The sequence below is a fragment of the Neofelis nebulosa genome, chromosome 4, assembly GCF_028018385.1.
Source record: "Neofelis nebulosa isolate mNeoNeb1 chromosome 4, mNeoNeb1.pri, whole genome shotgun sequence".
Classification (NCBI taxonomy): Eukaryota; Metazoa; Chordata; class Mammalia; order Carnivora; family Felidae; genus Neofelis; species Neofelis nebulosa.
The window spans coordinates 53,314,044-53,332,719 of record NC_080785.1 but is presented as its reverse complement, the minus strand read 5'-3'; positions in this window follow the sequence as shown (position 1 = coordinate 53,332,719).

Sequence of the window (18,676 nt, the reverse complement as noted above, 5' to 3'; positions counted from 1 at the left end):
ATCCCTCATTTGTAGGCTTTCCATTGCTTACAGAAGAAAATTCAAAACTCCTCAGCAATATATATGAAGGCATTTGTTTTCCAGTAGTCTAAAGTCCCAGATGTGTCTGCCTCCTTCAGTGTCACACTCCCCCACCCTAATCCACACCTCTCCACTGAATGGGTCAGTCATGTGGAAATGCTCCAAGGGGTTTTCTTTCCTCTGCATCTTTGTTGTCCTCTGTATCTAATAATCCCCTCACCTTCACCTCAGTGCATTAGGCCACTACAAGGCTTTTAAAGACTCATTCAGATGTCTCTCTTTCTCTGAGGTCTTTCTTGATACACTCCAACAGAGCAGAGCTTTCATTTCTTTATATTAGCCCTTTGCCTTATAGTTGCAATGGTTTATGTGTTTTTTTTTAAATTAGTTTTATATGTAATCCATAAGCAACACATTTAATCCTTTTTCAAAAGGAAACCATTTGCAATAAGGTTAAAGTCTTCTTTGACCAACACTCCTAATCCACATTCTATCCCCCTCCCATGTGCCCAGAGGGCTGAGAGTGTTCCTGGGGACTTGCTTCCAAGACTATATGTCTTAGAGATCTGTGTTGTTACATGTAGAAATAGATCCTTCCTGTTAACTGCTGCAACAAATTGCATTGTATGTATACACCATATTTTCCTTAGGAATTATTCTATTGATGGACATTTGGGTTGTTTCCAACTTTTTCCAGCCCAACAACACTACAGTATAAACATTTTGTGCCTATATTTTTCATTCATGTGAGTGGGAAAAAAAAAACTCTCTGAATGATGCCGTAAGAGAAGTAGGCATTAAGTGTAATATAATCAGATGATTTTGAGGAGGAAATATGGTGAGACTGCAGCTTTTAAGGGATCACACCCATGCCACCGTATCTAACAAACTAATAATGACAGCACCTGACCTTGGCAAGGACAGCGTGTAAAGCAACCTGCTGTGGCCGGAGAGGCAGGTCTTAATGTTCCTGGTTGTGTGCTGGTACCTGGAACGTCACCCCTGTTCTTTGTGGCTCTAAGGCTGGTCATGAATTCCAAGAACAAATGGACATGAGTGGATGTTTTCTCAAATGTTCTGTGATTATTTTACCCTTCCCAGTTACTTTGTAAACATTTAAAAAATATATTACCCTGATGGAAGCAGCCTATTTCTGATGTAGGAGCTGCGTCCAGGTCTGGGAGATGGCACACAGGGAGAGGGTACAACGTGCTCAATGAGTACAGCCAGGTACACATTTGGCTTTTGTCAAATAAGGGAGTCAGGGTAATAGAAAGGCTTACGTGCCCCTGGCCTGAGAGTTTTGGGGTCCAACTGTTAAACCCTCTTTTATGAAGTTGGCATTATTGACATTTTGGCTAGATAATTCTTTGTTGTGGGGTGCTGTCCTGTGTACTGTAGGATGTTTAGCAGCAACCCTGGCCTCCTCAGTGGATTCCAATAACATTCCCCCAGTTATGACAACCAAGAATGTGTCCAGACACTGCTTGATGTCTCCTGGAGACAAAATTGCCCCCATTTGAGAACTACTACCTTAACTCTACTTTCCTGATTCCTTCAAAACATTCCTTTAAAATCCTTTGAAAGGGGCACCTAGGTGGCTCAGTTGGTTGAGCATCTGACTTCAGCTCAGGTCATGATCTCAGAGTTCATGAGTTCAAGCCCCACATCGAGATCTGTGCTGACAGCTCAGAGCCTAGAGCCTGCTTCAGATTCTGTCTCCCTCTCTTTCTGTGCACCCCCCCCACTTGCACACACACACACTCTCTCTCTCTCTCAAAAATAAATAAACATTAAAAAAATAATAATAATAAATAAAATCCTTTGAAAATCTAACATTCATATTTTCACATTGACCAGCATCTGTTTAAAAGGTTTGTTTTACAACAAGCTTCTTAGCCATATGTTGGATGGCACAGGCTTTCCCATGTACCAACAACAGGCAATGTTTGGGAGGGAAGTACGTGCCTGGCTCTGTACTAAGTGCTTTGCACTTGTGTTATATAATCCACAAAACAGCCCGTTGAGTAGGTACTATTCTTATCCTCAGTTTTCATTTGAGATATTAAAGCATGGGGAAGTTAAGCGACTTGCCTCAGGCTACACAAAGCTTGTAAGTAGTGGAGTCTAGATGTAAATGCCCAAGTTTTGACTCCAGGACCCATTCCAAACCATCACAGGGCACTGTCTTTTCTGCCGTTGGAGAGATTGGGAGATTTTGTAGCTATCTAGGATTGAGTGACATCTTAACTTCTATGTTAGAGGCAATTTAAACAGAGAGATAACCTTTCCATTCATTCAGAAAAATTCATTGAATGTCTACTTTGAACCAGGCACTTTGCTAGGTGCTGGGTTGTGAAGATTAGTAGAATGTGGCTTTTTGTTTCAGTGACCAATGGGAGAGACAGATAAAAACAAATAATACTAATGCCAGGTGATTACTGCCTCAATGAAGGTAGATCCAGAGTAGGAAAGCTGAGATAACATACAGAGAGATGATTAACTTTATGACGATTTTAAGCACTAACTTTTAAGAATTTGTCCAGGTTCATATGGTGAATTTCAGGGCTAAAATGTAGGTTCCTGGCTTCCCAATCAAAGGCTCCAACTGTTAAACCAGATCTTCCTGCTTCTCATGACCAGTTCCTACAACTAACTCCATCCCTGCCTCACACCAAATTATTTCCTATGTTGAAGAGGCTGCTCCGGTATTATCCAACCATAGTATAATCAAGTTAGGAGCTATCACCATTGCAAAGTCCCCTCCAGGGAGGAGAAAAACAAAAGCTGCAGGAAATCTGTGGCCTTGAGACTGGAGGCAGCTAGGTGCCCTGGAGGAAGGGCCAGCAGGTAAGAGTAACAGCTGTGAGGGACACAGCAGGTTGTGGGTCTGTGGCAAGACAAGGGGTGAGATTAGGAGCCATACGCCTTGGCCTCCCTCCTTTCCTACTCATTGTCCTCCTGGATCCTCCTATTTGGTGAACCCAATCAACAATCAGAAAGCGAGGGAGCCCAGGTGGCCCCCTATGTAGGTCCTCTTTTGGCTCACAGAGCAAGGCTGCCCAGGGAGAATGGTTTGGAGGTGCTGAGAATGAGGGCGGCCACAGGAGCAGCCACCTGTCTCAGGTAGGGAGGTGTGGGCATTGGCATTGGCAGAAAAGTTGCCAGAGATGTCTCTAGGTTCAGCCGAAAGTGAAGCATGGTTCAAGGTGGGAGTCCAGTGGTCACTGGTGCTGAAGGGCCTGAGCACTGAAGAGAGCAAGAGACACAGTGAGCAAGAGGAAATCAGAAAAGTGGGGGTTTTCTAAAGGCAAGTCAGGATGTAATGCTCAGGAACGCTTTCCCTGGAAATCCTGCAGCTCTGAGCTGTGCCTTGTAGGTGACTGATAAATTGGCTCCATTTGTGATTCAAAGTCAAGGACTCTATCAAGTGGCCTGGAACGAAGCTGCCTGGCTGTGACTAGGCCTCAATCCTTGACATGGTGCCTCTTTATTTTTTATTGGGATTGAAGTGGTATTTATTAGACTTGTTCTCTTTAGGTGTGTCTCTCTGTAGTATTTTTATTTCGTATATTAAGTGCTGTCCCTTGTTGGAAGTTGGTATTTGGAAACTTAGAAGCCAAGAATTGATGGCTGTTTTTTCTGCTTCTGTGATCACATCCTAACCTGAGGGAGTGTGGATATCTGATGATTGAATGGATGAAGGTCAAGAAGTAGAAGAAAATACTGTAGTTCCATGTGAATTTTAGTGTCTTTAAAAAAAAAATCTCCATCAAAATGACATTGGGAATGTTGATAGGGATTGCTTTGGATAGGTTTGACATCTTAACAATATCAACTCTTTAGATCCATAACCACTGGATGTCTTTCCTTTTCTTTGTGTCTGTTCTCTTTCACCAATGTTTCGTACTATTCAGTGTGTCTTTCTCGCCTTAAGTTTAAAATAAAAAAGGAAAAAGAAAATACTGTGAACAAAAAACATATATAAGTTAATATATCAAGCTACGTTTTTATTCCAAGGCTATATTATTAGAGAGGTCGCAAGGAATTATGCTGGGAAAGCATCTTGTCCTAAGGCATTGTCTGATTTTTATCCAGCCCCCTCCCACACTGCAGCCAAAGTACACTTCTTCCTCCCCCTGTCTGCATGCTGAGCTTTTGTTTACAGTATCTACTGTGCTTAAGGGTTTCCCTGCCCCATCTCTCCTGTCAAGTTGTTACCCATCCCTCAAAGCCCAGCTCAAGGGCCCCTGTATAGGACACCTTCCTCAATCACTGCAGTCAATATATTGTGCCTCTGTGGTCTCACTCTGTCCTTTAGCTTCATGTGATGGTTAGTTGTGTACATGTCTTTTCTCCCCCATAAGGTGTAAACTCCCTGAGACTGGGCCCCATCCTGCGACTTGTCTTATGTCTGATGAGGCTTTGACTCATGAAAGTACCCATTTGAGTCCTGAGGTAGCAAGCAACAGAAACAGATTCTGGTTAGCTTAAGTAAAAAGTGGAATAATAGTGGGTATCAAAGAATTAGCAGAACACATGAGCTACCAAGGCTCCAGAAGGGCAGTGCCAGGGCTCTGCATAGCAGCAGAGGTCACAGGCCTCCTCCAGAGCCCCGCTGGGAGCATGACTCCATTCCTGTGGCCCCAGGTTGTGTGACTTTCAGCTCACAGCTTAACATTCCTGGGAAGAAAAACTTTATTTTTCACTTTTGTAGGCCCACTGCCCTCCTGGATCATCTGTCATGCTGGCCACGTGCACAGAGTCACTCAATATAGAGGACGTGGGGACCACCTTGGTGTATCCAGGGGTACAGCCAAGGGGAGATGGGTTGGAATTTCCAAACTTAAGCAGCTATTCCTGTAGGCACTGGCTGATTTATAATAGGTAATAGAAATGAATGATAAAACCAGGCACTTTCAGGGGTGCCTGGGTGGCTCAGTCAGTTAAATGTTTGGCTCTTGATTTCGGCTCAGGTCATGATCTTGCAGTTCGTGAGTTCAAGCCCCATGTGGGACTCTGAGCTGACAGTGAGAAAGACCCTTGCCTGTGATCTAACCTAACTTCCTCATTGTAGAGAGATAGAGAGCCTCCCAGCTCTGTGCCCACCTGCTGCCCCAGACCTTAGGCTGTCCACTGATGTCAGTATTGCCTGTCTGGAATGGGACCTTATTTCTTTGTGCATCTCCTTCCACTCTGCCAGCTCTGGATATGGAGGTAGAAACAAGTGCGACTTCGTTGGAGTGTATCAACTGGGATCAACTTGCTTGGCTCTTGTGAAGGGGCTGAAACTTCACCGGATCGAATTCTGTTTGGGAAAGTGGGCGCTGGCCCGCAGTAATTCTACTCAAGGGCTATGTCATCTCCAGCTCCTCTACGCCTCCCATCCCTGAAGCCTCCTGTTCTTCTTCCCTGGCTCCCCAGCTGCCTCCCCCACCTACAGCTGTGACCACCCAGCCCCTGGCCTCTACCCCAGGACCTCCCCTTCTCACTCCAATATAAAAGCTGCCATGAGAAGTTTGTGTTCCCTGACTCTAGCAGAACTCTAAGAAAACTTAACCTTTCTAACTCCAAAAACCTCATGTGCTTTGTAACAGTAATTATTTATCATTTCTTGTGGACAGTTTTCTATACATTCATCTGGTCTGGGGCATGTGCTTTCTTCCCTTCTATGGCTTGATCAGAACTTTAAGACTTTCCTCCCGGCTCACTCTCCTCCTCTCATACAAATGGTGCCTGAAAGGAAATATATACGGTATTCTTAAATGATGTTGTCACCTCTCACTCCAAGGAAGAAAAATTGTGCTGAAAAAGCATTCACTGTTTATTCTGGGGAACAACTGGGGGCATTTGATAGCTGGCATTTTATTGTCCCCATTGGGAAGCTAATCATTTAATTTGATTTATTGAGTAGTTTTGTTGGTTATGCTTTGTTGTGTTTGGCCCATACGCTGAGAAGAGAGAAATGACAGCAGTTTCTTGGGTCGAACCACCTCTTAAAGCAGGTTACACACTTTGGGGTGGATCATTCTTTGTTATGGGGCATCCTGTGTGTTGTGTGATATTCAGCAGCATCCTTGGCCTTGTCTCCCTGGATGCCAGTAGCACCCCTCCTCACTGTGACAACTCAAAATGTCCCCAGACATTACCAAATATCCCCTGGGGGCTAGCATCACTCCTGATTGAAAGCCACTGCCTTGGGGACATCTAATATGGATCATTCTGATGCCACATCATTGAACAACCTTCTATTTCATCTCAACATTTCCCAGTGGGGCTAGCCCTTAATTGAGGGATTGTCAATTATTTGTTATGACATGGCTACTTTAGCTGCATCTAAATCCTCCTAAAAATTAATACACAGGTGATCTAGCTTATAGATCTATCTATTGTTAGTGTCACTGAGGTGAGTTCCTCTTCCAGAGACTAATACACCATGAGGTCAAAAATTTTTTAAAGTTTCAAAATCTGTAAAACTGATCATCAAAACCTGCACTAAGGAATTTTGGCTGACCAACCTGAAACAGCAGTACAGAATAACTTGCTCTTATACCCTGAGGAAGCAGAGGGGCTTAGGGAAAGAGACAGGAATAATTCCATACGTCTAAGTTAAAGAATATGGACATTCTGTCCTGACATAGCATGGATTTCTGTAAAATAATGAGCTCATATGAGATTGCTAAATAGGGGGAGGATGACACTGTGACATGGAAGCAGTGTTAGTTATTGTGTGATTTTTTTCTCGCACAGGGAGTCAGAGGGGATCACACTATCAGTAAGAAGGAAAGAGCCCTCTGTTTGGCTGTAGGACTAGAAAAGCCCTTTCAGCTCTACAATCTCATGTTATGACAGAAACAGCCAGGGTCATAGGAAAAGATACTGTGCGTGTATATATAAGAGGATTACACACATGTATGTGCCTTTCAAATTAACCAGTTTACAAATAATATCATCATTGAAACTGTTTCTATTTAATTAAAATCAGTGATATCCCTCGAAAAACTCCTTGTTTTTGAGCCTATAAAGAGATGAATATCCTCCCTTTCTTATATTAAATTTTGTTTCTTCAAGTTGTGTTTTTCCCTCTGAACATCAACAGATCCCACGAATCATTGTTCTAAATGCTGGATAAGTCTTAAATAGGTCAACTGTTGAGAGCAGGCCTCTTAATTTACAAGCTGATGGAGCATGTTCTGGTGTGTCCCATGTGACCACGTAGAGTGAGTATGACCTTGCTTCATGAGGTACAGTTTGAAAGACACGTGGAGTGACCTTATTGGGCAATTAGAACAGGTACTCAAGGGACAAGGGAACTGCCAATGATAGTTTCCAGTTCTGGAGTACCGACTACATGCCAGACACAGTGCTTCTGTAAATTAGGGTTCATTATCACCATTTTATAGGAAACAGAGGCTCAAAAGGAGTAAGTTTCCCAAAGAATCCACACAGCATTTTCCAAGCTCTTAAAACTATATGCTGCCATTGGATGGTGGAAGATGTGCACACATGCATATGGGTATATACAAATGATGTGAATAGGTATAGAAGGCTGGAAAAAACGATTGAAGCAGGGAATGCCATGGCAGATGAATAGGCACAATGATGTCCCCACATGAGGGTCCTGGTAAACGTAAGTACTAGTGACTACAGGCTTTTCTACTTTTTCTGTCATTTAGGATATACGTAAAATTCAAGATAGCTCTGGCTCTTAGCCTTTCATGCTTGGATGACAAGGAAGAGATGAACCATGCTGCTGTCTGAGCAATTGGTGCAGGAAGCAAGCATCACCGAGGAAATCAGAGCTTCTCTGGGAAAGGTAAGTTCATGTCTCTTCTCACTGCATGTATATTATGATGTGAACAGCTCCTGATATCATAAGCATCTCAGTTTTACTAAGCATCATGTTTTTCTAAAATTGTGATCCAGGTGGTGGCAATCTGTGGCCAAGATATTGCCTGGAGTTGAGCGCAGGCACAATAGAGAAGTTTCAGACAGGCCAGTGGGTGCACATGTATTTCAGATGAAGGCACTGTCATCTGTGTCAGTATTTAAATAAATTCCTCCTGGCTCCTGAAACACTGCCTGGAGAGTGAACTCTTGATTAGCTGACATTCTGCTAACCAGAATTCTCTACAAACTGTCACTTCTGCACATCTGTTCCCCAAATGTGATTGACGGTTATGATGAAGATGCTGTAGGATTTCAGGGGGGATTTATAAATCACCTAAGGAAGTCTAAATGAGGTTTACAAACATGTTAGGGCTTAATTTACTTTTCTATGGGTTAAAATTCTTGAAAAATTGGTATTCTAGGGACAAACCATACATGGCAATTCTCTCTAAGGTGCTCAGTGGCAGAATGGACCTCTCTAGTTGGTAGGTTTATTTTAATTTGCTCAAATGTTCAGAAACAAGTCCCAAAGCTCTACTATTATAATTACAACCATGAAGATTAAATCATAAAATTGTAATAGTGAAGGAAAAATCTGGTGATTCTGGTAGGAAAAACAGGGGATTCCCTGTTGTCCATCTTTACTAAGAAGGAGATAAAAACAAAATACAATTGAGGGCCTGGAAGTACAAAGCCTGAATCATTGTGACAAAATATGGAATTTAAGGGTCTGATGTATGGGTCGGGCATCACACAGCCATCTGAGTAATGTGCATTATTGAATTGATTTCTATATGAATTAGAAAAGAGAAACTTGACCTTGATTACAAAGATAGATTAGCAGCATGGATGATGCCTTCCTAGTAAATGGAAATACTGAATATTAAATCATACCAGGGTGGTTGAGAGAGACAGATAAAGTATCCTTGTATCATTGACAAAGAAGAGTAAAGAGCAACAGTCTTCAGATCCACAGAGAAGCCACATTTTTCTCTTGTGTCATTTGAACTGGGGACATAGACTGAGACTTCAGAGGCTCCAGCCAGGACTTCCAGTTTCCAGTTCCATATGTACTGAGCTTAGAAGTTGTCACTTCATCCAAACAATAAGTGAAAAGCTGAACAGACTGAAATATCAAGAATGCTTCTTGGATCCATAAGAGGAGAAGGATACAGGGCAAACCCCTGCCCTGAGACTGAAGAGACAGCTGAATACAGGGCATCAGAACACAGAATCCCAGGGAGAAATCATCACAGAAGCTGGCCCGGGAAGGAAAACCTGATCTGTAACTGATTAATTGCTGGAGACTCAGTGTGGACAACTGGGAGAGTGAAAAACTCCTGACTCACTCATAGGGGTCCCTACAATATTCTGAGATTTACCTCCAGGAGTAAGCTGGTAAGCCAAATTCCCACAACAAATATAGGAGGAAAAAAGTCCCCTCAACAACTTCTGGCAGAGGAAGGGGAAAGACACTCTTGGTGAAATGTACCAGAGCACTCTTTCTTAACAAGCCTGCCCACAGGGAAATTTAGTTAACCAGAGTGTAACCTGCTGGGGTATAGTAAGAGACTAGCTGACCCCGGGGAAGGGAAACACCCAACTCCAGCCCTTGCCAGCCCTCCTGTTGCACCTAGGGGAGAAACAAAAACCTGAGAAACACTTAATGAAGTTCACAGTTCAGAGGCATAGGCTCACTAAAAGACCCCAAACTAATCATAGAACAATGGAACACTTCCCTCCCCGCACCTCACCACCACATTACCAAAGTCTTATTACAGAAGACTTTTGCCTGGTACATCATGTCTGCCTCTCAAGAAAAAAAATCACAAGGCATACCAAAAGCTAAAAACACAACTTGAAGAGACAGGACAAGCATCAGAACTGGACATGGTAGGAATGTTAGAATGATCAGACCAGGAATTTAAACATGATATGGTTAATATGCTAAGGGATAAAGTAGACAACATGCAAGGCCAAATGGGCAATATAAGCAGAGAGACAGAAATCCTAAGAAAGAAGCATGAAAAAATGCTGGAGATCAAAAACTGTAACAGGAATAAAGAATGCCTTTATTGTGCTTATTAATAAATTGGTCACAACGGAGGAAAGAATCTCTGAGCTAGGGGATATATCAGTAAAGACTCCAGCCAAAATATTTCTCTTGTGAAGGCCTTGGTTTGTTCTTCTTAAGAATAGTTAACAATATATTCTCCTCTAGCAGAAGAGTTTGGAGGAATAATTAATAATAAACTACGCAAAAGCTAAGCACTAATCATGAAAAAGGTTTATCATGGTAACCATTTGCTTTAAGCATGTACTTCTGGCAAATCACCAGAAAAGTTCCACACTTTTATCTTGTTTAAATAATGAAGGTTATGTGTGCTCTGATATGAAATAGAGACAATTTTTTTTGAAAGAAGATTCCTGGAAAAATTGTATTTAAAACGATTAGCTGGTTCTGAATAGGGATACTCCATCATGTTTCTCCCACTGAACGCAGCTGTAAAGCCTGGAAAGAATGCAATAAGGAGGACTCTGAAGAAGTAAGTACTTAGAGGAAAATTTACACCATTAAATTCCTATACTGTTGACTCTTGAACAACATAGGTTTGAACTGTGAAGTCCACTTATACCTGGATTTTTCCCCAATAAATACAATACAGTAATGTAAATTTATTTTCTCTTATGACATTCTTAATAATATTTTCTTTTCTCTAGCTGTATATAATACACATAATGTACAAAATATGGGTTAACCAACTGATGGTGTTATCAGTAAGGCTTCCAGTCAACAGTAGAGTATTAGTTGTTAAGCTTTTGGAGAGTCAAAAGTTATATGCAAATTTTCAACTGCACAGGGGTCAGCACCTCTTATCCCATGTTGTTCAAGGGTCAGCTGTATTAGAAAAGGAAAAAGATCTTAAATCAATAAACTTTCTTTTTAGGAAACTAGAAAATAAGAGCAAAATTAAACCTAAGCAAGTAGAAGAAAGGAAATAATCAAGTGCAGAAATTAAGGAAATTGAAAACAGAAAAACAAAATCAGTGGAACAAAAGCTTGTTTTTTGAAAGAGCAATGAAACTGATATGCCTCACCTGAAACTAATGTAACATTGTGTGTCAACTATACTTCAGTGAAAATTAAATTAAATTAAATTAAATTAAATTAAATTAAATTAAAATTTAAAAACCAGATAAGCCTGAAGCAAGACTGAACAACAAAAAAAAGGAACAATTTCAACTTGATAAGGGTATTCTTCAAACACCTACAGCTAATAGCACACTCATTGGTGAAAGATTGAATACTTGCCCCTAAGATTAGAACAAGATAAGGATATCCATTTGCACCATCCAAATGTCCTTCAACTAATGAATGAATAAACAAACCATGGTAGCTTCATACAATGAAATACCATGCAGCAATAAAAAGGAACAAACTATTGATACACACAACAACTTGGATTAATCTCAAAGACATTATACTTAGTAAAAGAAAGCTAGTCTTGGAAATTTGCTACTGTAGTATCCCATTTATTTGATATTCTCAAAAAGACAAAAGTGCTGGAAGACAGATCAGAGGTTGCCAGTTAGGTTATAGGGGAATAGTTGGGTTATAGGTGGGGGAAGGTGTAACTACCAAAGTGTAGCATTTGTTGATTTATTGAGGTGATTGAACTATTCTGTATGGTCATGATGGTGATGGTGATTGATGGCGGTTACCTGAATCTATACATGTGTTAAAATTGGTAGAAATGTACACCCAAAAAAAGTAAAAAAATAATCCCTGAGAAATCACTTAGGCCACTTGAATTTTTTTGTCAAGTAGGATTAATATGTAAATTATCTCAACTAAAATATATTGCTGAAGAAGATTCCACAGTCTCTCTTGGTGACAGTCCTAGAACCAGCCAGCATACCTTTTCCCATCACCTTTTAATTTCCTTCCTGTCATCTGTCTTTCAGTGTGTTCACCTTTAAACCTGCTCCCAGAAAATGTTGTCATGTCAAACATTGGATGTGAGTCAGTGAGTTACCTTGAGCTGAACTGTTTGAATTTTGTCTTTATTCTAAATATTAAATAAAAGTTTATTTCTCCTGTAAGGGAATTTCAGGCACCAATGAGCAGGAAGGAGTTGTTTGGGGGTCATTCTTCCAACTGAAATCACTGATTTAGGAAGCTGTTTGCCCATGGATAATATTGGCCCTATTGATGGCTGTTTGAAAACCTTCTGTTGTTCTCAGCATTGGCTTCAAGCTAAGACTCTTATACCTCATGTCACAAAATGGCAGCCACTTGGAGAACAAGGCTCAATGCTTCCTTATTCATGTTAAGCAGGAGAGAGAGCATTAACCCATCCTTTCATCATGGAATATGCTTATTCTTTTCAGGAGCCCCTCAACAGATGGTCACCTCTAAACAAATAACAGTTGCCTAGAGAAATAGTGGGCTGAATGGCTTGGAATAATCAACAGATGGGAAATGTCCCCACAGTGTCTTCATCAGTAGATAGATTTTGGAGCCTCCCAGAATCAACCTAATCCTGGCTCTCTCCTAGGTTTTTAAAAGATGATTATTTTCTGTTTAAAATATGTTTTTAGAAGTTATATACAAAGCATTTGGTAGCTATGAGTCACTCAGTTAATGATAATGTAATAACAATCCTGAGACCAGCTCAGTAAGCTGCCAAGAACAGAATGCAGCACAATGATGAAAACAAATGTGAAGGGGAAGCAATGCTGTGCCATGCACAGTGGAACTTAAATGGGAAAAGTAAGGTACTTGTAATTCATTATTCCCTAAGGTGAGACTTAAGGCAAATATTTTTAGCCCAATTAGTCTCTGAAATTTTTTAGCAATCCCTACCATACAAAACATCTTGGATAAATTGCTGGGTTTTTTTGTCCTCTCATACGTATAGAAGAAATACATAAGTAGAGGGATCTTGAAAGTATAGTGAGTCACAGAAATTTGCATAAATAAGGAGACTAGAATTTTATTTCTTGAACCTTAAGGTAATAATAATCTTCCAAAACAGTGGTTCCTAACCTTGGCTCTCCATTAGAATAATCTTGGGGAGCCTTTAAAAGCCCTGAGTGCCAGGCCACATCCCAGACCAATAATACCAGAATCTCAGAATGGAGCCAGGTGGTTACAGTGTACAGCCAAGATGGAAGGCTAGCACTCTCCAGGTACATGCGTGGTGCTTTGTGCCTATCATTAAAGAGCTTCCATTGAAGTCATGGAGGTGATATATTCTCTCACCTACTGAAGACTCAAAACCATACCCTAATGGGAATCTCAGAGAAAATATAGCCACTTACAGTTTTTAGGTAATCTTGAGAGAACTGAATTAATATATTTCTGCTTTGGCAGAATAACTTAATATTTTCTGCCCAGTAGGAGTTCTATTACTTTCTCTATGACTCTTCACTGTTTGCCACCTGTGAATTTTACATCCCTACAGTTGAATAAAACAGAAAGCCCTATGATTCAAATAAATATTTATAAAACAAAGAAACAGTCACTCTGGCAGATTCAAGGATAAAGTGTGTGGAAAGTAATTAGTCATCAATATTTCATTTCAAATGGAGAGCCTCCCTTCCTCCCTCGCTATTTTCCTAGAAGGAAAGTGTATCTTAAATATGCCAAGAAAATTCACGTCTGCCTGTGTTATTGTGAATTTAAAAAAGAGCATTAGCCTGCCATTGCTAACTTTCTCACTTTCACCTCTTCCCTGGAAGCCCATTTTGAGATTTATCAAATTCATGTCTTTTTAAGTAATTTCTGTTGTGCATTTTAATCAATGGATCCTTAAACAGTTTTGCTAAATTATGAGACTAGTTTAATTGTATTGGAATTATCTCTTCTAATTCTACACATAAAGCAGAGGAGGACTAGACAGGTTAACTTTTTTCTTTTTTTTTTTTTTTTTTTTTTAAATTTTTTTTTTTCAACGTTTTTTATTTATTTTGGGGACAGAGAGAGACAGAGCATGAACGGGGGAGGGGCAGAGAGAGAGGGAGACACAGAATCGGAAACAGGCTCCAGGCTCTGAGCCATCAGCCCAGAGCCCGACGCGGGGCTCGAACTCACGGACCGTGAGATCGTGACCTGGCTGAAGTCGGACGCTTAACCGACTGCGCCACCCAGGCGCCCCAGGTTAACTTTTTTCTACCAAGTTCTTACAACAGTCTGATGAATAAAGTTATTACAGCAAAAATTGCATTTCTATAGAGTTGTTGAAACCATTCCAAAATGTTTTATCTAAGGAAAAGAAGGATATTATCAGTTTACCTTGAGGAAATAATGTGTGATACAAGAAAAAACTTAAGAAGCAGAAAAGAATCATCAGTGGACACTAAAGATGAAAATTTGATGAAAAACTGGGTATTTATATATTCTCAAAGTGCCTTCTCATAAATTATTTGTTCATTTCAAGGAAAATGCAGCAATGTTACAACGGAAAAACCTGGCAGACAACACCTAAACTAAGTAATCAAAGATAACAACACCAGTAAGAGAACAAATACAGATCATGTGCCTCCTGATTTGATGCTCTGGGAAGAACATGACATCGCTTGTGTGGCATTCCTACCCAAAATGCATAACTGGAATCCAGTCATGAGGAAACATCAGGCAAACTCAAATTAAGGGCATTCTACAAAATAACTGACCAGTACTTATCACAACTGTTAAGTTCATGAAAGATTAAAGGAGTCTAAAGATATATGGACTGGATTTTTTCTTTTTGCTATAAAGGGCATTAGTGGGAAGAATAGTAAATTTGTTTACATATTGAAGATTAGCGAATAGTATAGTATCAATGATAATTTCTTGGCTTTGGTAATTTGTACTGTGGTTATATAAAAGAATGTCCTTATTTTTAGAAAAATACAAATTGGAGTGTTTAAAAGTAAAAGGAAAGCATGCCTAATAACTTAGTTTCAAATGTTCATTAAAACATATATCTATATATAATATGCATACATACATATATATGTATACACACACACACATATACAGAGAGACAAGGATAAATAAATTTTAGTAACTATCAAATTTGGAGAATCTGGGTAAAGGGTATTGAGGCATTCTTTGTAAATTGTTTTCCAATTTTTATGACTGAAATTATTTCAAAACAAAAAGTTAAAAAACAGCGGGGGCAGAAATCTCTGTGCTTAAGGGTAGAAAGATAGGAAGGCAATGAGGGCAAACCATATAATCCTTAGCCATCTGGGGAGCATAGGAAGATCATGTTAAATTGGGAAGGTTTGATAACAGGAAAGCTCAGCCAGTGCACAATGGAAGCTCATGTGTGTAAATATTCTTTTGATTTAGGAATCAAGGCTCTAAGATTTTGTGCAATTCCCTGGGTGTTTTGGAAATTTGAACTAGAGTAGCTACAGCCATTTTTATTCCATACCTCCAAATTTTGGTTAAAAGAAAACATTTGGATTTTTTTTCTAATACATTCTGTTTAGATTGTATCCATTAAAATAGGATTTTGAAACTGTGAATTATATAAGGTTCTTGGACCTTTAGAAATAATGTCACTTGCTGTTGTTATTATTTGCAAACATCCATATAAATGAGTATAAGATTTAATCAGTAAAAACGTTTTACCAGCCAGTCATGGTCCATAGATATATACTCATAATAAAATGAATAAAATTACTGCTCTCTTATAAATATCCAGAATATATTTTTATCCACTTCTAGAGGTTAGTAGTTATTTCTGTGCCTGAATTATTTTCTAGATGCTTAGGTAAGTTCATGCCATAGAACTGACCCTAAAATCTGTTGGGAGACATTATCTTAAGTGTGCATTTCTTTCAATTGCTTTAGTCAGAGCCTGTAGAGACCAGTTTCTGGATAAAATAGGTCTCTATCCAGTAGGAAAGTGACTCAGCTGTTGATAAATTGCCCATTGATTGCAGCACCTGCATGTTCCCTTGACTCTTTATATATTTGTGTTACCCTATCACATCTTTCTCATCTATTCACAGCTGGCAACATCATGCCAAACTTTGTATGTAAGAGTCAGATTCATGACTGAGAATATTTAGTTTAATAAATATTTATTGCCTCCTATGTGCTTGGCACTGTACAGGTTTATATGAAGTGTGTTTATATTAAAAATCATTTAAAATGGAAAATAAATATTTATACCTGGAATGTGAGTTTTATGTGCCAGCTTCAGTAGACAGAAGGAGAAAATATTTGCCAAGTCTGACATAGTGGTTTCCATACATTGAATGGAAGGTGGGAACAGGGTTTTACATTAAACAGAGAAGGGAAATAGAGTGCATGGTCCAATGCTATCATCAATCCCAATTGGTGTTGGGTGGGGGCAGGGGTGAATAAAGAGAAGGGAGAAAAGTGCTTCCTATACATAGTAAAGAGAGAGATTTTTTTTTTTTGACAGAAGACAAAACTTATTTGACTAAGGATATTCTTAAAGAGTTAAAGTAAAGGAAACAAGTAGCATATCCAATCCCACCATCACCAACAGAAGAAAGTTGATAGGTTATAGAGAATACTTGGACCCTTAGCTGAAACTTGAAACTTTAAATATTTGTGCTTGGAGAAAAGATTTGATGCTCACCATCCCCCACTCACAACCCTGGTATCTCAATTATTGCGGGTGCTTAAGCAGGAACTAGTGACAAATGGGTGCCCCAAACAGCAGACCTTAAAGCCAAGTCATGAGATTGAACATGAGGAGAGTCACCTCCTCTCAGTTCTGTTGAAATCCCAGCAAGATAAATGAGAAATGCATTCAGGAAAAAGGGGAATTAATAGGCTTTCTGTTCCTATAACATTAGGCGGACAGGCAGTGTACTTTCTGGGTAATGCTTCATGTCTTAAAAACAACAAACAAAAAACTGCCCAGGGCTATTGTGCCATCAGAAAATTATACTTAAACTATGTTATATGTGATTACTGAAAGCTCTCATGGCCATGAGCAGAGCTATGGTTTGTTTATAGCATCTTTAGTAGTAATATATTTTTTTAATGTTTGTCACAATTTACTCTCATATGGCAATGCATTTTTGATAAAGGTAAACATACTGTTTTGTCCACCAGAGGCTTTATCAGTGGAGTTAGAATTGCTTAGCAGAACTCTAAAATTACTCATACATAGAACTATTGCATTAGCCTAGCCAGAATGCAAACCCACTCACCCGGAAAACGGAAATTACTTTGGGCAGAAAGTCCTTCTGCTGTGGTAAGGATGAACCTTTTTCTCATTTCAGCTTTCTTTTCCATTTAGCTTTAGTGCTTGTATCTTTGAAATGCTCTGTTAATTTATTTTTAAATCACCAAAATATAATGACTTTAAATACTTTATCCAGAGTTGTTTTGCCCCCTGTGCCATAAAATTTCCATATGTAGGTACATTTTGTGGTGAAAGGCTAAATGTGAACTTTAGTTATGGGGCAGTCTACGAGGCTGCAAGGTGAACTTTCTCTCCTCATTGTTTAAGGAGTCAAGTGCTTCTCTTTTTGTAACAGTGGGGGAAGAAGTACCACTGGCTTGATCCAAGCCACCACAAGAGTTCTTACTGGAAGATCTGGGACTCACTATGGCAGAGAGGATATTTTAGGATGGAGGTTCTGATGACATAACCTCCTGGGAGAAACCCAGGCCCTTGTTAAGAAACGGAAACTCTCTCCCTAAAATGGCTATCCTTTTAGCCATTTATTATTGCCTATGCTATTTGCCTATATTATTTTGCCTATTGATTGTCTATAAATTAAAAAAAACTGTTTAAATCAAATTCCGTCTTTTAGTTTGGTTATTGTTTATTTTTCCTCAAAGTTAGTGTTTTGGTAAATGGAAAAGAAATATGTATTTGCTACCTACTAAAACAAATCAGAGATGGTTTGGATACATTCCCACTCTTCTGAGTTAGTGTAATAAAATTCTTCCTTCATGATCAAACAAAAACACAAGCATGGGGTGATTTTTTTTCCCTCCAGATTTAGACTATGCTATATATATATATATATATATATATATATATATATATATATATATATATATATATCACACAGCAGCATGTTTCTTTTGTATATCAGTATTTCATGTGCATTTTCTGGCTATAGCTGGAGCTCACTTTTTAAAACAAGAGCCACCTAATACTCTCTACATTATGTACCCATTTCTCCTTAGTCTCTTCTTGGGTGGATATTCAGGCTGCACTCTTCTGCCAGCAGGGTTGCAGTAAACATCCTTGTGCATAAATGCCTACATTCTCCTTCTTCTATTTCTTTCTGTTAGATTCCCCAAAATGGGGTTGTTGAGTCAATGAGTATGAATACTTTAAATGTCAGTATAAATACCTTAGAATTTGTCTCCAAAATGTAAAAATTCAACTTAAACCAGCAAGCGGTGAGAGTGTTTGACTTCCCACATCTTTGAAACCATTGCCTTATATAACTCTTTTAAATTTTATCCAGATCTGGGGAAGGAAAGATACCAGGTGAGCTTGGGACATCTTTGTATGCCAAAACACAGGATGCTTTCAGCGACTGATGGTGTTCTGTCAAAGAGTCACATAATCTGGTTTGAAGGCTCTCCAACCAACAGAATTGGGACAATTTAAGCATCAAAAAGAATAATAACTGTAATTGATTGAAAAACACCATATTGAAACACCCCATATATGAAATATGTTTTTTTTCTTCAATTTCCTTCATCAAAAGACCACCAGGAACACCTGTACCTGAATAAGTTGAATTTATTTTTCTTCCTCTT